Source organism: Hyperolius riggenbachi, chromosome 12 (assembly GCF_040937935.1).
Source record: "Hyperolius riggenbachi isolate aHypRig1 chromosome 12, aHypRig1.pri, whole genome shotgun sequence".
Classification (NCBI taxonomy): Eukaryota; Metazoa; Chordata; class Amphibia; order Anura; family Hyperoliidae; genus Hyperolius; species Hyperolius riggenbachi.
In genome coordinates this window covers 147,768,398-147,793,166 of record NC_090657.1, presented here as the reverse complement: position 1 = coordinate 147,793,166, position 24,769 = coordinate 147,768,398, and positions in this window count along the sequence as shown.

Here is a 24,769-nt window from a genome sequence, read left to right as displayed (position 1 = left end):
CAGGTGGTGCCTAACCCTAAGACCACCCTGGTGGTGCCTAACCCTAAGACCACCCTGGTGGTGCCTAAACCTAAGACCCCCCTGTGATAAGCATTAATAACGTTTGAAAAAAATATTGTGCTGTTTTTCGTTTAAAAATGTTTTTTAAAAAATTGTACTGTTTTTCGTTTAAAAATAATGTTTAAAAAATTATAAATCATTAAATAATGTGTAATCATGAGAAGCAGTTATAAAACAGTAAAAGTCCCCGGGCACCGCTTGTAAAACGTTATTTTTCTCCGGCACCCTTTTTTCCTGTTGGGCGCCCATTAAACGATATTTATTATGGGAGTAAATGGCGGCGCCCTTTTTGTCCACTTGCCTCAGGCGCCCGAATTTAATGTTTCCTGCTTTCACAGTGGGACGTTACAGGCGCACGTTAGAGCAGCTGGTAACGCAGCCCACCGCACAGTAATGAAAAATCAATGGGCTGTTCACAGTGCCCACGTTGCGTTACATTGTAACGCAAGACGTCAAGGCAACGTACTGCATGCAGTACTTTATACTGCTTGCACATGCTCAGTAATGTTGGGGGGGGGGGGGGGGGCAGCCAGGCACATGGCTAATTAATATTCACTGCACTTTGTGATGTGTGCAGTGTTTACTTCCTGGAGCGGCCGCTCTATGCGGCGATTGGTTGGCGGGACCACGTGATGCTGCATGCGTCCAAGAGTACGCATCACGGCATCACGGACGCCAGAGTGAGCTGCACAATGCGGCTCACTCTGACGTCCACATCCAACACCACCATGCGTTGTGTTAGGGGCACGTTATGCGACCATAACGTCCCCTAAAACGCAACGTCCTGGTGGGAAAGTAGCCTAAAACATCCAGCGTGTGTACATGTGGATCTGGTAGTGTAAAGGTTATAATGGTTATGCCCGCTTCACACTGACAGACGAAACGCCGCATTTAATGCATCACGGTCTGCAAACAACTGCAAAGACCTTTAGTGTTTATGTCAGGGGAGCATATCTTTTTTTACCAGTTGACACCTTCAGGACATACTGTAAATATTAGTCCTCTCAGTCACAATCTTTGTGTAGTGGTGTGTAGTGCCCGCTGTACTTGTGGTTTTCCAGCCTCTGTGGTCAGGCTGAGGTAGTTCAATGACAGTTAAGTGACCAAAAAACACTGATTCTGCACTGAGGCCTTATATAGGGGCAGTAGTGTATACTAGATGCCAGTAAAGGATTATTGGGTTATGGTCGGTGCACTGCGAAGACCAGCAGAGCAGACCTGTGTCCAACAGCACGGTGGTCTTATGCAGGGGCCATTAGTGGATACTAGATGCCCGTAGTGGTGTGAAGGATCACTGGGTTATGGTCAGTGCATTACTAGGACCAGCAGACCTGTCTCATACAGCACTGAGGTTTTACGCAGGGGCCAGGGGATACTAGATGCCAGTAGTGGTGTGAAGGTGGGTTATGGTCTGTGCACTACTAGGACCAGCAGACCTGTCTCCCAGCATTGAGGTTTTACACAGGGGCCAGTGGAAACTAGATGCCAGTAGTGGTGTGAAGGTGGGTTATGGTGGGTGCACTACTAGGACCAGCAGACCTGTCTCCCAGCACTAAGGATTTACACAGGGGCCAGTGGATATTAGATGCTAGTAGTGGTGTGAAGGTGGGTTATGGTCAGTGCACTTCTAGGAACAGCAGACCTGTCTCATACAGCACTGAGGATTTACACAGGGGCCAGTGGATACTAGATGCCAGTAGTGGTGTGAAGGTGGGTTATGGTGGGTGCACTACTAGGACCAGCAGACCTGTCTCCCAGCACTAAGGATTTACACAGGGGTCAGTGGATACTAGATGCCAGTAGTGGTGTGAAGGTGAGTTATGGTTGGTGCACAACTAGGACCAGCAGACCTGTCTCCAACAGCTAACTTGTGTACTGACCACATAAGAGCAATACAATAGCAAGAAAAACAATGAATCAGCCCTAAGAAGGGTTTAGCTGCTCATGATAAAGTTGTAGCAGCAGGTATATGCACTGAGGACACAGAACAGAGACCTAGCTAATGCTCTCCCTATATACAGCAGCTCTCTCCCTGCTCTCACTAACACTGCAGCCACAGAATGAATCCAATACGGGTGCCGTCATGGCATATTTACAGGGGAGTGGTGAGTCCAGGAAGAGGTGCTAGCTGATTGGCTGCCATGTGTCTGCTGGCTGTGAGGTAAGGGGTCAAAGTTTAGCTCAATGTTGATGTATTGGGGGCAAACCGAATCCACCATGCAGTCACCTCAGGTGGCCAATGCGAATATGCAATCTTCGCAGCGAATTATTTGCCTGGCGAATTCTTTTGCCCATCTCTACTGTATACTAGAAATAATTAATGGTTAACGTTAGAAAAAAAGAGAGGAGATAACTGAGAAGAATGTAGAATGAGGATTACTGAATGCCTTTACACCCACATGCACAGATCTTCAGCAGAATCATCTTTCTCAGAAACCTCAGAATAAACTATCTGTGCTGATCTGTCATCACACGGCTGCTGAATAAACGTTTTGTAATCCACATTTCAATCTGATACGCCTCAGGTAGAGGTTGCAATGCCTACAAACAAAATATATTACCGTCCAGGTTTGCTGAGTAATTTGTTGTATATCCTTAAAAAAAGGGTCAAGTATTTTATGGTGTTGTTTGGTAGGATAGTAGGACAACTCATGATGCAAAAAATCCCAACATCAAGAGCGAGCTGATGAAGCTAAGATTTTCTCGGCTTGGCCCAGCCTTTTGGCAGCTGATGTTCTTTATTTTATAGCTAATAGGATGTTTAAATCATATTTAGGTCATGCTATTTTCATAACTATAGTTGGGCAATAAATACTTGATTTGCTCCCACTCATGCAGAGATTATCACATAAAGAACCATATACAGTATCTTGCAAAAGTAATCTCAGCCCCCCTTCCCCTTCCCCAGCATTTTTCCTCTTTTGCTGCCTCACAAACTGGAATTAGATTGTTTGAGATTTTGCACCATTTAATTGACAGAGCATGCCTACAACTTTGAAGATGTATTATTTGCTTTATTGTGAAGCAAAAAACAAGTAGGACAAAATAACTGAAAACTGCAGCGAGAATAACTATTCACTAAATCAAAGTCAGTGCTTTGTGGAGCCCCCTTTTGCAGCAATTACAGCTACTTTATATTAGTCTCTATGAGCTTGCCACATTTTTCCAATGGGATTTTTGCCCATTCTTCAAAGGCAAAACTGCTCCAGCTTCTTTATGTTGGATGGTTCTTGCTAGCGAACAGCAATTTTCAAGTCTGACCACAGATTCTATATTGAATTTAGGTCTGGACTTTGACTAGCCGACATTTAAATGTTTCCTCTTAAACCTCTGGAGTGTTGACTTAGCAGTATGCTTTGGGTTATTGTCCTGCTGGAAGATGAATCTCTGTCCAAGACTCAAATCCAGTCACAGCATCTTCTCTCTATGGCTCCTTCTCCAACATGGGGATTCAGGTAGAGGCAAAGGGACCGTGGAGCAATGATGACACATAGCAGCTAGTACAGGATTCAGGCAGAGGCAAAGGGACAGAAGAGCAATGATGATACACAGCAGCTAGTACAGGATTCAGGCAGGGGCAAAGGGACAGTGGAGCAATGATACACAGCAGGTGGTACAGGATTCAGGCAGGGGCAAAAGGAGCACGGAGCAATGATCATACATAGTAGCTAGTACAGGATTCAGGCAGAGGCAAAGGGACTGTGGAGCAATAATGATATAAAGCAGCTAGTACAGGATTCAGGTAGGGGCAAAGGGACCGTGGAGCAATGATGACACATAGCAGCTAGTACAGGATTTAGGCAGAGGCAAAGGGACCACGGAGCAATAGTGATACACAGCAGCCAGTACAGGATCCAGGCAGGGGCAAAGGGACCACGGAGATAAGATGATGCACAGCAGCTAGTACAGGATTCAGGCAGAGGCAAAGGGACAGAAGAGCAATGATCATACATAGCAGCCAGTACAAGAAGCCAGCCTGAAGCAAAGGGACGTCAAAGCAATAATTATATACAGGTAGCAGCAAATCCACAGAAACTGTCCCAGGTAAAGCTGAATACTCGCCTAAAGACGCAAGACGATGGATCACAGCGACATCTCCGATGATGAGTGTTCCCAGATCCATCTTCCTGCCCGTAGGAACGTGATGTCGTGCAACACTCTCAAAGGGTGCAATCGAGAGTTCAAATGATTGTAGCATTTAGCATGTTAGGCTGGCTAATTTGTGCACTAATACAGTACCCACATTGCAAGATTGCGGAAATGATCACTTGCCGCTCAATACATTGCCGGAAGAATCGTGCACAAAATTGCAAAGTGGTTACGAGCCTTTAGACAACAGTAGACAGACTGAAAATAATGCTGAGTTGCTACTATGAGCCACAGGCTCCATTTGTATATTTACCTGTAACCCAGGGCCGGATTTACCATAAGGTACTGCAGCGCGTGCCTATAGGCGCTTTAAGTGGCAGAGGCGGCTCTCCTCCCTTCCTCAATGTCCCCTCTCTCAGCAGATGGCCATGTCACTCACCACCCTGCTCCAGTCTGGCAACCAGAGTCAGGTAGTTGGGGGCGGAGATCCAAGGCTTAATCAGTGCCTCCTGTGAAAGTGAGAGTAGCGTGGTGGGTGGTGTATCCTCCCTGCACCACACACACACACACACACACACACACACACACACACACACACACACACACACACACACACACACACACACACACACACACACACACACACACACACACACACACACTCTGCCATTTGTTACCTGCTCTTCTCACCTTGGTGGGGGGTGGGCTTGAGGCAAGCTAAAGTGGTGACTTAGTTGTATATAGCCCCGCCTCAGATTGTGTGTAGCTTGTTTTGTATGGTAACTAGAACCATATATATCATTATTACTGATTTTTTTTTTATTATCAAAGTAGAGAGGGAGCCTTATTTATGCACGATTTGGCTGGGCAGGCCCACTCATTGATTTACACCGCTCCTAGGTTCATGTACAATTAGCTCTTTATGCGATTTAAGAAAATAAGGGCCAGGATTGGGGGTGTGGCCTGTGTTGAGGGGCGGACTTTAGGGCGCTAAAATCACTGTGCCTACAAGCTCCTAAAGTGTAAATCTGACCCTGCTGTAACCAGCACTGCACAGGAGTCAGCAGAAGTTAAGTCCCAGAAGAATTAGATCATATATAAGTAACGTCAGAAACATGGGTTCAGGCAGAAGCAAAATGACAGTGTAGACTAGGTTATACACAGGTGACAACGGGTACAAAGGTCATACACAGGTAACAGATACAAGGTCATATACAAGAAGTGACAGCAAATAAAAGGTCATACTCATGCAGCAAAAGAGACATGAGAATTATTTTAGGCAGAGGCGAAGTCACAGCTTAAAAATTAAGGCTTGCTTGGCCTCCTTAGCATCAGTGGGCTACATCCTCTGTTTTTATTCATTTACCCTCCACCCTAATTAAGCACCTTCTTGCATGTTTGTAGTTGGCAGGTCATTGTGGTCTCCTTCCTGAACAGGCTGACTCGCCACTCTTGTATTATCTCTTATTGATGATCTCATAAACATGCTGCTACCTGTGTATGAGCTTGGCTCAGCTGTGACCTTCACCTTGCCTATACCTGATAGTATTTCTATGTATCTGCTGCTACCCACGTATGACCTTCTATTACCTGTATATGACCTTTTTCCTTCTGTTACTTTGTATGACCTTTTACTACACTGTGATGTTACCTCTGCCTGATTTCATGAATATGTTGCTACCAATGTATCACCTAGCTCTTCTGTGACTACGCCTCTGATCTTATATACCTACTCATTACAGAATGGCTCATTATGTGCAGAAGGTCGCTGAAGTCTGTGTTTTTCTGAAGTTCCTGATGATTGCAGCCTCTGAGGCCAACTAGGATGAGGGTTTGCATTTTGCAGTCCGTCCTTCAGCTTTGTAAATCGGGCCCAAATAAGCATGGAAAATGGATAATACCATCTATTTTATTTGTGTACACAGTGTGACTCAAATGTCAGTATTGTCCTCTAATCCCAAATTCTTAATTAAACACTAAGTTGATTTGTTTGTGCCAGATTTTTGTATAATCTGGCTATTGATGTGAAATGTCATCCACTCTATTCAGCACGTTTCAATTTATTGTGTATTGACTATTGCTCTACCATAGAGTGTGGGAGAATGTATCTAGTCTTCTATGAAAGTTTCTATGAGCTAAGCTCTGTACACACGCTAGAAGGAAATTTGGCCAAGGCAGCCGATAATGACCACCTCTGCTGAGAGTCCAGCGTGTGTATAGCACCCTCATACACCTCTCGGCTGCTCCAGCCACCGATCCGTCTTGGTGGATCACTTCAGCCGAGAGCATTGTTCCCCCATTTACCCCACCCGCCACATGATGTACTCCCGTGCTTTTGTCCTTGATATTAACCACTTTAGCCCACAGGACGTAGCTCCTACGTTCAAATATGCATGCTGAACGTAGGAGCTACGTCCATGAAAAAACGAAGCCGCCGGGTTTCGCAGGGCCGCAACCGCCAGGGTGTGTGGGCTTCCCGTTAGCTCGGAGATCAATGAATGGGAAAGCAGTTCCCATTCATTGATCCAAGTCCGATAGAAAGATCGCTGGCTTCTATGGAGAAGCCACGATTGTTCTGTTACACATCCCCTCTTCACTTCCTGTAGACTGAGGCGCTCACACGCTTTATGGACCTGAACCAGTTTTATATGCTCCTATACTGCCTGATGAAGCGGGACTGTTGACCGCGAAACGCGTTGCGATTTTATGGAGTTGTGAATAAATTGTATATTTTTACTCTGCATTTGAGTATATGTCCACTACTAGAGGGAGGTAAGTTCACCTTGACTTCCCTCTTTTTATAATTTTTAGAACATTTTTACTCTGCTTGGCGCCTTTGTTCCTACATATTCCATCACTTCCTGTAAGTACGCTTACAGGAAGCAAAAAAAAAATCTGTGATGACTGGCCATATTGTGGCCAAATAGTAAAACTACATCTATATACATTTTGTTTTTTAAATAAATAGACATTTTTACATTTAAAATGAACTGTTTACCTCCCACACACCCAAAAATACTCAAATCAAATTTTTAATTAGAGAAAAATTACAATAACTTTTTAATATGCATGTCAAAAGGTTATAATACTAATATTTTTTAAATTATAAGCTTGTAAATAGTGATGGATGTAAAACAGAAAAAATGCACCTTTATTTCCAAATAAAGTATTGGCTCCATACAATGTGATAGGGACATCATTTAAATGGTGTAATAACTGGGACAAATGGGCAAATAAAATGTGGGTTATAATTATGGTAGCATGTATTATTTTAAAGCTATAATGGCCCAAAACTGACAAATTATTTTTTTTCCATTTTTTTCTCAATATTCCCGTTAAAATGCATTTAGAATAAAATATTTCTTAGCAAAATGTACCACCCAAAGAAAGCCTGATTGGTGGCGGAAAAAAAAATATAGATTATTTCATTGTGATAATGAGTGATAAAGCTATTGGTGAATGAATGGGAGGTGAAAATTGCTCGGATGCATAAGGTGAAAAAACACTAAAGGCTGAAGTGGTTAATGAACATCAGCTGATAGTTAATGTTATCTTTATAATATCCTTCATTTGAAATTAAGTTGCAAAATATCCCCATGTGATCAAGAAATGTTGAAACGTCCAGTGGGTGAAATGCTTTTTTACAAGTCGTTTCAAATGTAAGCAGACTTGTAATTGTTATTTGCTAGCAAATATGTGCCGATTCCACAAATCAGGCTAGGTAGGTTTTAGGGTTTTGCATCAGAAGCCTGTGCATTTTCTTCCTGTTCAATTTTTATTTCAAGTGAACATGTTTATATTTGTAAAGTAAAGGCAAACGGCATGCAAAGCTGCTGTTTCCATTTGGAGTAGGTGATGTTAGGGTGGATAAACCCCATGTCCAAACTACTTTAAACTGCCTTTATTAATATTACTTTGTCCGTGGCAGTTAGCCAAAGTAGGAAAAAAGGAGCAGGAGCGCATTTTGGCATCCGGAGGTCCCTGATTACTGGCAAGAGGGGGCAATTTCCGCATACAGGCTTGTGGATTACTAAAAGTTAACCGCAAACCATTTTTTTCCAACAAGCCCGTCTGCAGACACTGCCCTCTCTTGCTGGTAAAATATGTGTTCAACTTCTCACAAACCAAGCAAAGGCAAGTGAGAAACTTTACCTGCAATCACTGTGGTCTCTCTTTGGATACAAAGCTGCTGTCCACTACAAAAAAAAAATGATAAATTAAGTAAAAGCCCATAAAATATCAATTCCCCAACAAAGGTATGACTTGATAACTAAATCATCAATATAAATTTATTAAATGGAATTGTCAGCCACAAAATCAGATTTTATTTCCCCACTGCTCTGTTTATTATGTAGTCTACATGCAGTCTGCATTGAAAGCATTTTAATATAATCATAAATGTTTCTGCTGTAATAAATTTAAGTCAGCCTGACTCTATTTTGGTGCATTGCTAAGAAGAAGAAAGCTTGTTCTCTCCCCTCCCCCATTTCTGCTCCTCAATGATTGGCTGAGGGCAATTCTGTGTGGTAGGCTGAGAAAGCAAATACACCTTACCCCTCTGCAGTAGCTCCTGAAATACAATCTATGCTGTGTGCACATGTGTTTACAAAGCAAGTTAGACATGACAGTGAAAGTTCTAGGAGAAAAAAAAGAGTAAGGGAGGAAACTGCACTAAGATTGGCCTCAGTCAGAGGCAGTAAAGAAGGAAATGCCTGGTACAGTTTTCTCTTTATTTACTATATAAAATTCACTGAAATCAAAACATAGACAGTACAATACATATGTTATATAAAGGGGCACTAATTTAAAAAATTAAAATATGTGCAAACATATACAAATAAGAAGTACATTTTTCCAGAGTAAAATGAGCCATAACTTACTTTTCTCCTATGTTGCCGTCACTTACAGTAGGTAGTAGAAATCTGACAGAAGCGACAGGTTTTGTACTAGTCCATCTCTTCATAGGGGATTCTCAGGGATTTATTTATTTTCAAAAGCACTTAGGGCTGGTGCACAAAGAGCGGCTTTTTGGGCGTTTTCAGATCCGCTTGCGGCTGCGGATCTGCTTGGTCAATGTATCTCAATGGGGTGGTGCACACTAGAGCGGCAGGCGTTTTGCAGAAACGAAAAATGCCTGGGTGAGGCATTTTTTGGATTTCGGATGCGTTTCTGCCTCAATGTTAAGTATAGGAAAAATGCAAACCGCTCTGAAAAACGCCTGTTCAGAGCGGTTTTGCAGGCGTTTTTGTTACAGAAGCTGTTCAGTAACAGCTTTACTGTAACAATATATGAAATCTACTATACTGAAAACCGCAGCAGCAATCCGCAAAACGCTAGCAAAACGCCTCATAAAAATAAAAAAAAGCGTTTAAAAATCTGCTAGCATTTTGCGGATCTGCTAGCGGGTTTTGGTGTGCACCAGCCCTTAGTGAGTGGCAGTTGCTCTGTCCAACTGCCAAAAACTGTGTAGCGAGCAGGAAAGCTGTCCAGCATCATTGTTTATATCCTTTTTAGGGAATATCTTTATAAAGAATAAAAGCCTTGCTGAGAATCCCCTATGAAGAGATGGACTAGTCCAAAACCTGTCACTTCTGTCAGATTTCTACTACCTAATGTGACAGCAACATAGGAGAAAAGTAATATTTGGCTCATTTTACTCTGGAAAAAAACGTACTTCTTATTTGTTTGCCCCTTTAACATGAAGCCTCCTACTCCCAGTACAGACAGCAGATATGCCCTCAGTATTAAGTAGCCCTCTCCAATATGCAGAGTCACAAGTGGTGAATGCTGAAGAAGTTACTCACTTCTCACCACTGGGATCTCACTTCATCTCTTCACAGCATCCCCTCTGTATGACTCCTCCAGTATCATCAAGAGATGACACGGGGTGGGGGGTCATATAGTAAGGAAGCTGTAATGGCCCATACTCACGAGGGACTTTTGTCGCCTCAACACGCGGCGCGCGCGTGTTGCGGCGACAGGTCGCCCGTGAGTATGGGCCGTCGCACGCCCACGCGCCCCCGAACTGTCGCCCGTCGCTATGTCGCCATGCGATTGAAACTTTCAATCGCATGGCGACAGTCGCCGCTGCCCCCCCGCCGCAACTGTCGCTAGTCCGCGTGAGTACGCGGACTAGCGACAGCAACCTCCATTGAGGTTCACAGACCTTCCGGCGGGGGGAGGAGGAACGTCAGCGACAGCTTCCGCCTTGCCGCTGGTCCCTCTTCCGCATGTGTACGCGGAGGGACCTGGCGAGAAGCTGTCGCCGGCCTGTCGCCCACACGCTCACGTGTGCTGGCGACAGGCGAGTTTTGCAGCCCGTGAGTACGGGCCTTTACACGGCTAATGAAAGATCCCAGTGCTGAGAAGTAAACAAACTCTCTATCATGCTTCGCTTGCGAGTCCTGACAATTGCTGGGGGAGGGGGGCATGTTCTGCCCTCAGGCTGTCGCCTCCCAGGCATCTGCCTCGGCCCAACCTCAGTGACTGGGATGCAAGGGATGCAGCCGCGGGGGACCAGCAATTGGCAGCAGCAGCGGGCATAGAAAAGGGAACGCAGACTTACTTCTGCGTTCCATGCTGGTGGTTCTTCCTGTATCAGCACCCACATGCTACTTCCTGTTTTTTAGGAAGTAGCTTCAGATGCTGATACAGTCAGAACCTCCGAGGCGTGGAATGCAGTTCGTCTGTGTTCAATTTCTATGCCCGCTGCTGCTGCCAATTGCTGGAGGTGGAAGCGCTGACAGGGGAGCCCAAGGTGAGGGAGGGGGGAGTGGGCCCCCTCCCCGCCGCTGTGTGTGGGTATTGCTCCTCCTTATGTGCTGTGCCCCTGGGCCTGGGCACCTAACTGGATACCTGTGGTAGGGGGTAGGGACTGCGGTCATCCAAAGTTTTGCAGGGGGCCCAGTGATTTCTAGTTACATCCCTGATGTGATAGTAGGAGGCTGGGCTGGTACACTGTTCCAAAAGCTGGAAACCCCAGTGTGACATCACCTTTGGACTTTTGGAGATATCATGTGAGCATAAGAGGTCATGCTTAGTGTTAAGTGGGTTGGCAAACGGGATCGACGTACAAAAAAATGATATAAATGAGCTTGAAAAATGTTGATGCCTGTGATTCCTTGGATGTAACTCCATAACAGAGAACACGTGGTGTTGACTAGATCGGATCTGATCGCTCTGATTCTTTGCAAACTACCCCATGTTAATACATCATGTCAGTAAATATCTGCTCAAAAGTCATTTCAGGTTAACTGCTAATTGCAGACTATTTTAGCTTTTGTCCTTGCTATTAATCACCAGCTGACAGTTAAAAAGCCATCTTTGTAATATCCTCCGTGAGAAATGAAGTTGCAACATACCCCCATATTATCTAGAAATGATGAAATGTCCTGTGAAATGCTTTTTTACCTCAAGTCATTTGAAATGTGGGCAGACTATCATTGTTGTTTGCTAGCAGGGGTGTAACTAGAGGGGATCGGCACTTAGACTCGCAGGGGGCCCAGAGCTGTCGGGGGCCCAACTTCTAACCTTCCCTTCCTCTGATACAGGGGGCTATACTTCAGATCAGGTGTTTTTGTGTCTACACTTGTTATAGGTGCGGAGATCATGACAGCCAGTCTTCTGGGAGAGAGGCCAGTAGAAGGTCAGAGTATGCAATGGGGGGACTGGCAGCAGGCCAGCTCACCCAGCAGAAAGCCAAACCAGACAGCACAGAAGCCAGATAACTCTATAGGCTCATACACACATCAGACTATAGTCTTTGGAAAATGAAAGATCACAGACCAATCTTACCACCCTTCATGTAGTATGAAAGCCATACCTTCACAGTCTTTTCTATGGAGCTGAACTCCCCATCAGAAAAAAATCTTTGCAAGATGCTGAACACACAGATGCTGTACAGACACAAAAGATCAGTATCTGCAAAAGATCTGTTCCTGCCAAAAATCCATTCCTGCAAATTGCAATGATAGTCTATGAGATCTGCAGATCATCATACACACATGATTTAACTGAGATTCATCTGCAGATAAAGCAATCATCCGCAGATCTGAAAATCCATCCTGGTGGATCTGATCTGATTGGTCTGTGATCTTTCATTTTCCAAAGACTATAGTCAGATGTGTGTATGCACCTTATGTATGTGATATGCTGTTTTTTGTTTTTGTTTTGTATTAACCCTCCTGGTGGTTTGCTAAAAAAATCGCCAGGGGGCAGCAAATCTTTTTTTTGTTTTTGTTTTTTTTTATTTTTCATGTAGCGAGACAAAGTCTCGCTACATGATAGCCGCTGCTCAGCGGCACCCCCCCAGCCCCTCTGATCGCCTCCGGCGATCAGGAGATCCCATTCAAAGAACGGGATCTCCTGGAGGGCTTCCCCCGTCGCCATGGCGTGACGTCAAAGGGGATTCCGATCCACCCCATAGAGCTGCCTGGCACTGATTGGCCAGGCAGCGCATGGGGTCTGGGGGGGGGCGGCTGCGGCGCGACGGATAGCGGCGGATCGGCGGGTAGCGGCGGCGATCGGGCACTGCACGCAGCTAGCAAAAAAAAAATTATGCAAATCGGCCCAGCGGGGCCTGAGTGGTGCCTTCCGGCGGCATAGCCCGAGCTCAGCTCGGGCTTACCGCCAGGAGGGTTAATAAAAAGAAGAGCTTCAGCCAACATTTTGCTGGGCAGGCCTACTTAGACTGCTGTTGAGTTCATGTAAATTTGGCTCCACCCATGATGACCACACACACACACACACACATTCTGGTGCATGGCCACACCCATCTTTCAGCTGGAGTGCCCAAAAGTGCCCCGGATTTCTTAGGATCCTAGGAATGCCCCTGTCTGACAACCATCCTCCTGACAGGTTTTAGAGTTTGGGATAGGTGATGTTAGGAGGATGGATAAAGCACCTCCAAACTACTTTGAGCTGCTTTATTGATATCCCTTTGTGCATAGCAGATATTTACCCCAAAGTGTCTGTACCAGAGGATTGTAACTGGTAGCTCTCTTACCCTGCAGTGCTAGAGCCATAGGTTTTTTTAATCTAATCCAAGACACCTGTTGTGTGGAACATTTAGTCCCTCCTTGTGTTTGAATGGGCTCCCCCATGTGCTTTGGCATATTCCCCCTATAACCACAAAACTAACCATGGTGGCCTCAACCACACTTAAAGTGGACCTGAACTCAGAACTTCCTCGCTGCTCTAAAATATATGTTACTGGGGGAGGGGGGGGGCATGTCTGATCCAGTTTCTGGGCTAAATTAAGCATATCACCAGGAATCAGACTACTTTAAAACCTTGCTTCTTACTTGCCTGTGGGACCCAAGAGCAGAAAGAGGACTTCCCCAGGCTCCTCGGCTAAGCCAGGCTCCCGCCAGCTACGAGAATTGTTTGTGGCTCACAAAAGTGCCCCAGCGGCGGCCATGTCTTCTGCCCCAGCTCCACATGGGATCCCGCCTAGGACACCACAAGGCCTAGCTGGCGACATGTTGGGCCAGCCTCCATTAGATCATGCAGCCTTGATTGCCACACTCCAGCAGGTGTTCCAAATGGAGCTCAACACAGCAGTCACCAATATTACAGCCCAGATCCAGGAGATCGGCAACCTGGTGAACGAGCTGGAACAGAGCTTTTACGAGCTTGTTGATGTTGTTGAGGACGATCACGCAGCTACAGAGCGCCATAAGGAATGGATTAATGCTTTAGAATCTAAGCTGTAGGACTTTGAAAACAGAGCAAGATGCTCCAATATCAGAATCAGAGGCGTTTTGGAGAATGTAACAGCACTTAAGGAGACAGCCCTGAATCTGTTTGCAGCTATACTCCCTCAAGCTGACCCGGCAATTTTTTGTATTGATCACATTCATTGGACCCTCACCAAGTCAGGTGGCAATGTTCCGCGAGACGTGATTATGAAACCACACTATTATGAAGCCCATGAACAGTTGCTCTTGGCTGTGCAGTTTCTCTCACCTTTACCGGGTTTACCAAACTCTGCTCAGCTATTATTATTATTATTATTTATTTATAAATAAATATAACTTATTTACATAGTTACATAGTTATTTTGGTTGAAAAAAGACATACGTCCATCGAGTTATAAATTTATAAAGTGCCAACATATTCCGTGGCGCTGTACAATGTAAAAAAACAAACAAGGGATACATAATGATACAGACAATGATATACATCAAATATGAACAGATACAAAATACAGAACAGCTGATTACAATAGCAAATTTAACATGATGACTAAAATGTATAAATGTTGAGGCTATAATGGCCTCAATTCACTAAGATCATGCTGGAGCTAATCAGGCAATTGAAAACTTATCACCACACATTTATTTTAAGGATTGAAACGTTAACTTCAGAAATCTCACCTTAACTTAAAGTTAACTTTAGGTTAACTTTAACTTTAGAGTTACTATTAGGTTTGCCTGAGGTAAAATGTTTCCTGAATACTACATGCCTTATCATCATGGTGATAACTCTAGAAACGTTATTGAAAACAGAAGATAAGTTTAGTGAATTGAGGCCAATATCTGCATTATTAATGCTTATGCTCCTTCAAATAAAGCTTTTAAAATCTTTTCACAAATTCTCAGGTTTCTACCCTCTGAGCCTAAGGCTGGTTTCACACCAGGACGTTGCGTTTTAGGGGACGTTATGGTCGCATAACATGCCCCTAACGCAACGCCTGGTGCTCTCTAATGTGGACGTCAGAGTGAGCCGCATTGTGCAGCTCACTCTGGTGTCCGTGATGCCGTGATGCGTACTCTTGGACGCATGCGGCATCACGTGGTCCCGCCCGGCCAATCGCCGCACAGAGCGGCCGCTCCAGGAAGTAAACACTGCACGTCACTGAGTGCAGTGAATATTAATTAGCCATGTGCTTGGCCGCTCTCCGCTCCTCCCCAACATTACAGCGCATGTGCAAGCAGTCTAACGCGGCTCTGCCGCTTATAAAGTACTGCATGCAGTATGTTCTGTTATGGCGCAGCGTTACTGAGTAACGCAACGTGGGCACTGTGAACAGCCCATTGATTTTTCATTGCTGTGCGGTGGGCTGCGTTACAGGCTGCTCTAACGTGCACCTGTAACGTCTCACTGTGAAACCAGCCTTATACTTTATTCTATTGGTGCTGGTGATTTTAATTTTACATTGCATGATGTTCTAGACAAATCTAAACGAATAATCTCTACTAAATGTAGATTATAAAATTCTTACATCTATTATGGCTCAGAGACTTAAAGAGAATCTGTACTCTAAAATTCTTACAATAAAAATCATACCATTGTATTCATTATGTTCTCCTGGGCCCCTCTGTGCTGTTTCTGCCACTCCCTGCTGCAATCCTGGCTTGTAATTGCCAGTTTTAGGCAGTGTTTACAAACAAAAGACATGGCTGCTAACCAGCTTGTGATAGGCTGAGAGGAGCTCAGTCTGTGACTCGCACAGAGCCTGCAGGGGGCGTGGAGAGGGTGTGTATAACTTCTATCCTATCACAAGCAGAGCAGCACATTCCTGCCTTAGTGCCTGAGCCAGACAAAGCTGACAAAGGAAAGAAGATTATATTATATAACAGAGATAATACAGCCACTGTGCAACTAGGAAAGGCTGCAGTAAGACATACCACATTAGAACAGGTATAGGAACTTATAGGATAGAAGAAATAAGGCTGAAAAATTTGTTACACAGTCTCTTTAATTAATGTCTTCCCTGATTCATTTATGATCAAGTGGGCTTTGTCCCCTATCGCCAAGCATCCGATAGTATATGGAAAATTTGATCCAGCATGCCAATTCCTTTAAAGAGAACCCGAGGTGGGGATCTTAGAGTTAAATCTATACACAGAGGCTGGGTCTGGCTATAGTGCCCAGCCTCTGTTGCTAGTTGAATATTCCCTAAATCCCCCCTGCGCTCTGCACGAGCCCATAAATTACAGCCGCGCTGTCGGGCTCTGTTTACCTTTCTAGTGTCACTCACGCCTCTCCCCCCGCCTCCTGCAGAGCGCCGGTCCCTACCTGAGTCCCTTCTCTCTAATCAGCGGCGAGGGAAGGGACGTGGGCGGGGATCGGCGCTCTGCAGGAGGCGGGGGAGCGGCGTGAGTGGCACTAGAATGGTAAACAGAGCCCTCTGCGACAGGCTCAGTGTCGCCAGCGCGGCTGTAATTTATGGGCTCGTGCAGAGCGCAGGGGGGATTTAGGGAATATTCAACTAGCAACAGAGGCTGGGCACTATAGCCAGACCCAGCCTCTGTGCATAGATTTAACTCTAAGATTCCCACCTCGGGTTCTCTTTAAGAAGCCTCTTATGTTGGTGTCTTTTGACATTGAGAAGGCTTTTGACAGCCTCCCATGCAATATATGGCCCAACCCCTTACTCATTTTGGTATTTATGGTATTTATGGTAAGTTTGCTACTAACATTTTACGCCTATATTCAAACCCTTCAGCTTCTCTTAAGATACCGCAGTCTCCCTTTCCTATAAGCTGAGGCACTTGCCAAGGTTGCCTCCTTTCCCTAGCTCTGTTTGTATGCCATGGAACTACTAGCCCAGAGCATCTGCTTGAATTCTGAGATACACGGCTACAGTATTGGTGATACCCATTCAAAGCTCAGTCTTTTCGCGGATGACATTTTTGTTTTTCTTTCTAACCTACGTTTGGTGTTGCCTGTTGTTTAAACATTTGGATACTTACAAAGTGTATTCTGGTTTATCTCTTAAGCTTGATAAGTCCCAGGCTATATTCTGTAACTATTACTCTCATGAAGCTAATGCTGGGGATACACGGTACGTTTCTGTACCGTGTATCGACCAGCTGATCCGGCCAGCTGATAATATTCAGCTGGCCCGATCATGCCGCTCAACCCACGCCCGCTGGATTCCCGCCGGCGGACAATGGCAGGGAATCGAGCGGTGATAAGGAAGCGCCGGCGGGGACGAGCGGCAATCGATCCGCGCGGACGAGCGGGGATGCGCCGGCATCGAGGCCGCTGGCTCGATCCAGCGCGTAAAACGAGCCGTGTATGCCCGGCATAAGACTGTAACTGAACCCTTTAAGATTCAGTATAACCCTATTAATTTTCGGTATCTAGGTAATAACCTTTGTAATATTATGGCCAATATTTACTCTTATAATTACTCCCCTCTTCTTAGAAAACTGAAGCAGGATTTAGCAATGGGATTCATATTCATTGTCATGGACAGGCAGGATCCATGCCGTTAAAATGATGCTTCTACCACACCTCAAATATTACTTTTGCACTCTCCCTAGCCCCATAAATTATTCGGACATTCACTTCCTCCAAAACGATGTCTTCAAATTTATATGGGCAAATAAACATCCCTGTATTCCTACTACAGCGATGTATTGTGACAAATCAATTTGGTGGCCTCTCAGTCCCTAATTTTATTAAAGTGGACCCAAATTAAAAATACAAGATTTCAGAAATAAAATCTATTTTCTAAATTATAATAATAAATAGCAGCCTTTTTTCAGCTGCATGATGACAAATATAAAATATTTTACATTTTATTGGAGGAACCCCTCCCTTTTTCCGGCAAACTGGTGGAGTAGATGATGTCTGGCAATGGAGGAATTGCTAATGGCTGCCCCCAGTATAATCCTAGCTATGAAAAGAGAAGGGTGAAAAGCATGCACTGAAATTATCATAGGTTTGAAGGCGTGTTTATTTATCTTTGTATGTGTCAGAGTGGTGCAACTAAATATTTTTAATTAAAAAAATGTTTGGTTTGGGTCCGCTTTAAGTATTATTATGCTTCACAATTAGCGCCTCTTCCTATGATTTATGTCGGTCATCATACCCCTTCTGGGTCTCATTAGAAAATTACAGAGTCCAATCTCTCTTCTGGAAAGGTCTCCTGTGGTCCCAAATCTCTAATTTCACAGTTATAAGTCAGTCTCCCTATACAGCCCATACTTTACAATTATGGAAATGATTGGAAGACTCCTATGGCCTTCAGTGTAGTTTCCCTCGCAATTTAGAAATACTCCAAAACCCAGATTTCCTTCCAGGATTAGATTCCAATTTTTTATGGCGGAAAATCTCCAATTTATCTACTTTGGGTAATTTGATTCCTTCAGGCAAACTACCCTCCCTTTGAGAGTTCACTATTTCACATGCAGTCCCAATCGTTGAGTACTTTTGCCTTCGGCAGGTCTATCATTTTTCATGCTCTCTCCCTAACCCTCCTGAGACCCCCAAATATACTCAGTTAGTCTACCTGTGCTTATGACCCCCTCCAAAAAGGTGTGCTCTCTCAACTTTATGCCATTTAATGAGCCCCCCCACCCGCACATCCGCATATTTGGTGGAAAAATATGTGGCCTCCAGGTTCTAGTCTCAGGTTGCTAGACTAATTTATCGTATTTTTTAAGTTCCCTACCATACAGACCCCAAAGTTTTCCTTTGGAGGTTAAGCCAGAGAAAACCAAGCATCCAAAACATATACTAATACAACACGTCCTTATATCTGCTGAAGTTCATTTATCTTCTTACTGGTATAAAGCCACTCTACTTTTTACTCCAGTCCTTGCGAGGATAGATAGGAAGCAATTATCTGAACAAATTAATGCTACTGTAGCTGATAATTTGCCCATTTTTTATAAGACCTGGGATCCTTGGGTTGATAGGCGAAGTGTCCTGGAGTTTGAGACGTGGTAGGCTTAAAAAGTGAGAGTGCTGATCTGACGGCATGGATCCTGATTTCATTAAGCATTATTCACAAAGCTTTTTCCCCTGTTTTCCTCTGTTTTCACCTTATCTATGTTACATTTTTAAGCACCCAAAGAGCAAAAATATAATATAATTAAGGAAAGAAAAGTAATATTGAAATGAAGTTAATCAGGAACAACTTAACTTTGAGTGATTATTTTGCTGGTAAATGTGCTGAAAGGTTCTTTTTTATCACTTAGGTGATAAGTCTTTTATGAGAAGTTTTGTGACTAGAGCACATTGTTAGGAAGCATAGTATTTCAGAGCCCACTCCCAGACAAGATAGTGTCGCAGGGCCCCTAGTGGCCGGAACGCAAAATGCCTTCCAATCGGTTTCAGCACACAGACCATGCAAGCTGTGGTCGCACTCGGTGCGCAGAAACCGCTGGAATTTTGGCAGCAGACCGACTAGAAGGGAGCATGTGAGTTACGGTAATTACAAATTGCACACTATTTCAGGGTATAACTGCCACCACCTCTGTTACCATGGGACAGAGGAGCCCACTGACTGGCTAAGTCTAGACCTGCAAATAAAAACGGTTAAACACACTCTATTCTGTCTAGCTAGCAAAAATAGTAGCATCTCTTCAGAGACCCGGGTTCAGTTTCTGTGTGGCTGAATAATAGGGTAGCGGAATAAACAAACTGACGTTAGCGTCGGTTTATTAAAATGCAATATAAATAATTAATATATACAGAAAATCGTTAAAATCAACAATTATAGAGACAAATAGCACAGTATAGAAAATAAAAATGAGGGAAAAAAATACTTCGAGTTCGTGAATGTCCTTCTGGGAAAATCTGAGCACATGGAAAATGTCCTTTGTTTCAGTCCAGGAAAATGGCTGCCAGCCACATGGTCCTCTGGCTGGCTTGATCAGGTGATGGTACACAGGGGAGGACTAAGGTCCGCCTGCTGACAATGTGCTTTTGATGAAGCTAGTTCGGGGGTGTGGCAATGCCTGCCCCCTCTGAATTACCAACCAACCACAGTTCAAGTCCTTGGAGAGAGATTCAGGTTTAAACTCATACAACGCTGTAACTCAAAATGGATAAATGCCACAGTGGCGCTGATAACAGATTAATATTACTCAGATGATAATTACTATGGCATTAGACTTGATTAGGGTATGGGGTCCAGTTCCTGAGAAGTTTAATAACTTTGTTGTAGAGGCCCCTTGCCCCTCTAGCCTGGTATCAAAAGATTCAGCCCGACTCTACAAATCCAATGATACCACTCTTATAACTATCCTATTTACGGTACTCCGTAAATATGCAAAAAATCATAACTCCATGCTTTCCTAATCTGCCTAAATGGCTCCGGGAAGTCTGAGCCCTGGCTGGGAAGACTTCCTCTAGCTGAACAAACTTTTGGTGTTTTATACCTCTGGCTAATTAACATCTAACTGTGTGTACTGTGACTGTGTGTACTATGACTGTGGGTATCTGCCCGCGTGATTTGGATGTATGATGATGTTACATTTTTTGTTATTCCAATAAAAACTATTGCAACTAAAATATACGCAGCATAATAATAACAGCATAACCTTAAAAGATAAACATGTCTTTGTTACAGCTGATATAGGTAGAAAAAAAACAATAATTTCACAAGTTAAAACATGGGCTTACTTCAGATTTATAGACAATATCCTATTAATCTGCACAGCATCACAGGAAGAATTAATCAGATTCCACAAAAACTTCTCAGAGTACCACAAGAACATCAAGTTAACGCTCAGCTTTTCAACCTCCCATGTCAGTTTCCTGGATACCACAATTTATATACAAGATAGAATTTTACAAACATCCATATACTGTAAACCAACTGACCGGCATATTTACCTAAAATGGAAGTTTCCACCCGGAACACACCAAAAAATCTATTGTTTACAGCCAGGCTCTGAGGTTTAACCGAAAATGTTCTAATTCAGAGGACAGAGACAGACAACTTATGTCACTACGTAAAATATTCATAGATCAGGGATATCATCCACAAATCGTTGATGATCAAATACACTGAGCAACTTTAAAATCAATAGAGGAACTGTTGAAGTACACCTCAAAGACTGAAAACAGAATCCCAATTGTGGTAACCTACAACCCAAAATTAAAGACACTGAGGAAGATATTGAAAGCCCTACAACCGATACTCCATAAAGACAAATGCCTGAAGGATGTTTTTCCTGATTTACAACTGCTTGCTTTCAGACAACCTCCCAATTTGAGACAAATGATTATCAGAAGTGCATTATCTACACCAGAAACTCCAGGCACATTACCCTGCAATAACACAAGGTGTGAGACCTGCCCTTATATCTTGAGCACAAGCCAAATACAAATACCAAACTCACAAAAATATCATCAAATACAAGACCAATTTTCCTGTGAATCATCCAATGTTGTATACATGATACGCTGCATGAAATGCCCCTCGAGGAATCTATATAGGCGAAACAGGACAAAAACTGCACACAAGAATGAACCATCACCGCTTTTAAATTAATAAGGGTAAAATGGACACACCAGTGGGCCAACACTTCTGTGAACCAGGACACAGCATGCAAGATCTAAGTACTTGTTCTTAAAGAGAACCTGTACTGAGTAAAAATATTTAAAATAAACACATGAGGTAACTTCAAATGAACATTACATAGTTACTTTGCCATCAGTTCCTCTCAGAAGCTCACCATTTTCTTCAGACAATAATCCCTTCCAGTTCTGACAATATTTTGTCAGATCTGAAATATATCAGTTGCTGTCAGTAAAATATCAGTTGCTGTCAGTTATAGCTGAGAGGAAAACTGATGTACCATGTAATGTCCATGTTTCCCTATGGCTCAAGTTGACGATGTTACAGTTTAACTGTGTGCTGACCAGAAAGCTGTTATGGGTAATGGCCATTTTCAAAATGGAGGACGGAAAATTCCCTTGATCACAGTGAACAAACAGGACGTGGGACAGGAGAAAGACACTGAGGAGTAGACTACATGGGAGGTAAGTATGACTTGTGTATGCTTATTTTGACTTTTAATTTTCAGTTCAGGTTTTCTTTAAGGGTAACTTCAAAAATGATCAATCAAGAAAAAATTCTCAGTACAAATTTATGAAAATGTTCAAGACATTAACAGAAGGTTTAAATTGTGGAACAGGATTCATGACACCTTATGTAACATGATTGATTTGGCTTCATGATCTTCAGAAACCTGCTGGATTTCATGTATGGTTGCACTAACTCACTGGCTCCAGCCTGCTGATCACCTGACACCTAACGGATAAACAGTAACTAGCGCAACTGTCATCTTCTTGTTTACCATTTATCTGCATCAGTGTTTTACTTCAGCTTACATCTGGCAATATGCCTGAAGAAGGGGACTAGATCCCAGAAAGCTTGCATCATTTAACTAATAATTAATTAATTAGTTAGCCATTAACCACCCTGGCTCGTCCAGGAAAAACTTGCTATAAGCGGTATTGACGAGCTGAGCTCGTCAATACCGCCAGGGAGATTTCTTGTTTCTCTTCCCGCCGGCTGCACTTTTTCCTCATCAGAGGGATTCCCCAGGATGACTGGATGCCTGTCAGCACGCTGTGGGTAGCGATCTGTGCTACCCACAGCATACTGAAGAGGGGGGAATCCCCATACTGTGCGTGCGTGCGGGTGGCTGGGTGGCCCTTCTGTGTGTGTGTGTGTGTGGGGGGGGGGTATCGGCCTTCTAAGGGGGGCTAGTCGTGGTCAGTCGAGGACACCCTCTCCTGTGGTGGGGGGGAGGTGGGTGTCCCCATCTATGCGGGCTGTGGGTGGCCTCTCCCTCCTCTTCCCCCATCCCTCCCTCTCTGTCCCCCGTGCCCCCCCTCACCCCTGATCCTGTGTCTCCCCCCCCCCCCCCCTCGATCCCGTGTCTCCCCCCTGTCAGAAGCCCTGCTTTACTCACCTGAGGGCTTTCTTCTGCGCCGGCCGCGATGGACACCCTCCTCCTCCATCGCCGAAGTCCCGGTCTGTGTAATTACAGTACCCAGCTTGGTGACGTCACCAAGCTGCGTACTGTAATTACAGAGAACACGAGACTTCGCGATGGAGGAGGAAGTGTGCCGCTTCCGCCGCAGGAGAAAGCCCTCAGGTGAGTAGATCAGGGCTTCTGACAGGGGGGAGGGGGGCTAATACATCTGACTAACTATACCTGGCTGCACATCTGGCTAACTACACCTGGCTGCACATCTGGCTAACTATACCTGGCTGCACATCTGGCTATACATCTGGGTCTTATACTCACCATTGGCATGCTGATCCTTCGTCGTGTACCTCTGATAGCTTCCCCAGTGCCTTCTTCCATGTTCCTTGGCGGATTTTGCTTCTCCCTTGGCGATCACATGTCCCCCGTCGATCGGCGTTGATGGCACCAATGTCACACAGCATCATCAAAATCTCGCAGCAAACACTTTTTTTTAATTGAATTCAATACAATAACCTGTATTGAATTCAATATAAAAGAAAAATGATTGCAAAAAAAAAATTGGTTGAAAATTATTGGAAATTAATTGAACCACTTTTTGCACGGAAATCCTGGGGAAATAGAACGCCAGGGTGGTTAAAAGGTATTATTTTTTACAAAACATTGTTTTTTTCTACCTATATAATTTGCTAACACGGTACAGAAACTTTTTTGCTACTTACAGCTGATACAAATCATAAAATAAATCTCCAGTGTGTCTACTTCCTGCTTTCATGGAAGCAGGCTTATTATTAACATCCTGTGCTTCCAAATTAGCTTATCTGCCATGGCAGTCAGGTGACATTGGGGAGAGATCAAATTACAACTTGTAGTAAGACACAGATGAGGGGGGATTAGACCAGCTAAAAGCTCTAAATACATACAGGATGCATTTCTCTGTCTTCCTTCTGTCCTGTGCAAGAGTTCAGGTCCACTTTAAGATATATGATTATTAGGCAAAAGACATTGGGCCCAACCCAATTCACTTTTCTTTGAGTTTTCTCTGAGGTGAGGTCAATAAAATGCCTTCTAAGCCATCATCAATAAAGAACATGCTCCAAATAATTCTGACAGTACAAATGAAAATTATCTCCTTGGAAAAAACTAGGAATTGGATAGGGCCCATGGGCCCAGTTCACTTTTTCTCCTAGGAGCTGAGTGATTTTACATTTTCTGTTTAAATTAATTTCAGCACTCTGCAATGGAAAAGGTACCAAAAAGTCGGTGAAAAAGTACCATCAAAATTATTTTCTTGCTTGCTACTGGTTTAACCACTTCACCTCCAAGGGTTTTTCCTCTTAAAGTGTACCAGAGACGGAATAAATTTAAAGTTTTTTACATACCTGGGGCTTCCTCCAGCTTCATCCGCACGGATTGCACACACGCCGCCCTACTCAGTCTTCTCCGTGTTCTGTACCGGATCCCATAAGTTTGGCCAGTCGCGGCCAGTCTGAGCAAGCACAGTGCGCTCCCTCCGTCTCTCTTTGACGGAGAATAGTACTGCGCTTGCGGGACCCAGTACAGAAGATGGAGAAGACTGAGGACGGTAGCGTGGGAGCGATCTGTGTGGATGGGGCTGGAAGAAGCCTCACTTATGTATAAAACTTTGAATATACTTTGTCTCTGGTTTCCTTGAAAAAAAAAAACAGAGCAATTTTCACCTGTCAGCACTGCTTTCTTTCATTCGTCTATAACTTTATTAATTCTTATCACAATGAAACAATATGTATTTTGTTTTTTTTTCGACACCAATTAAGCATTCTTTGGGAGGTACTTTTTGCTAAGAATTATTTTATTCTAACTGTGTTTTAACAGGAAAAATAAGAAAAAAAATTATTATTTCTTAGTTTTCGGCCATTATAGTTTACATGCTACCGTAATTAAGATCCACACAT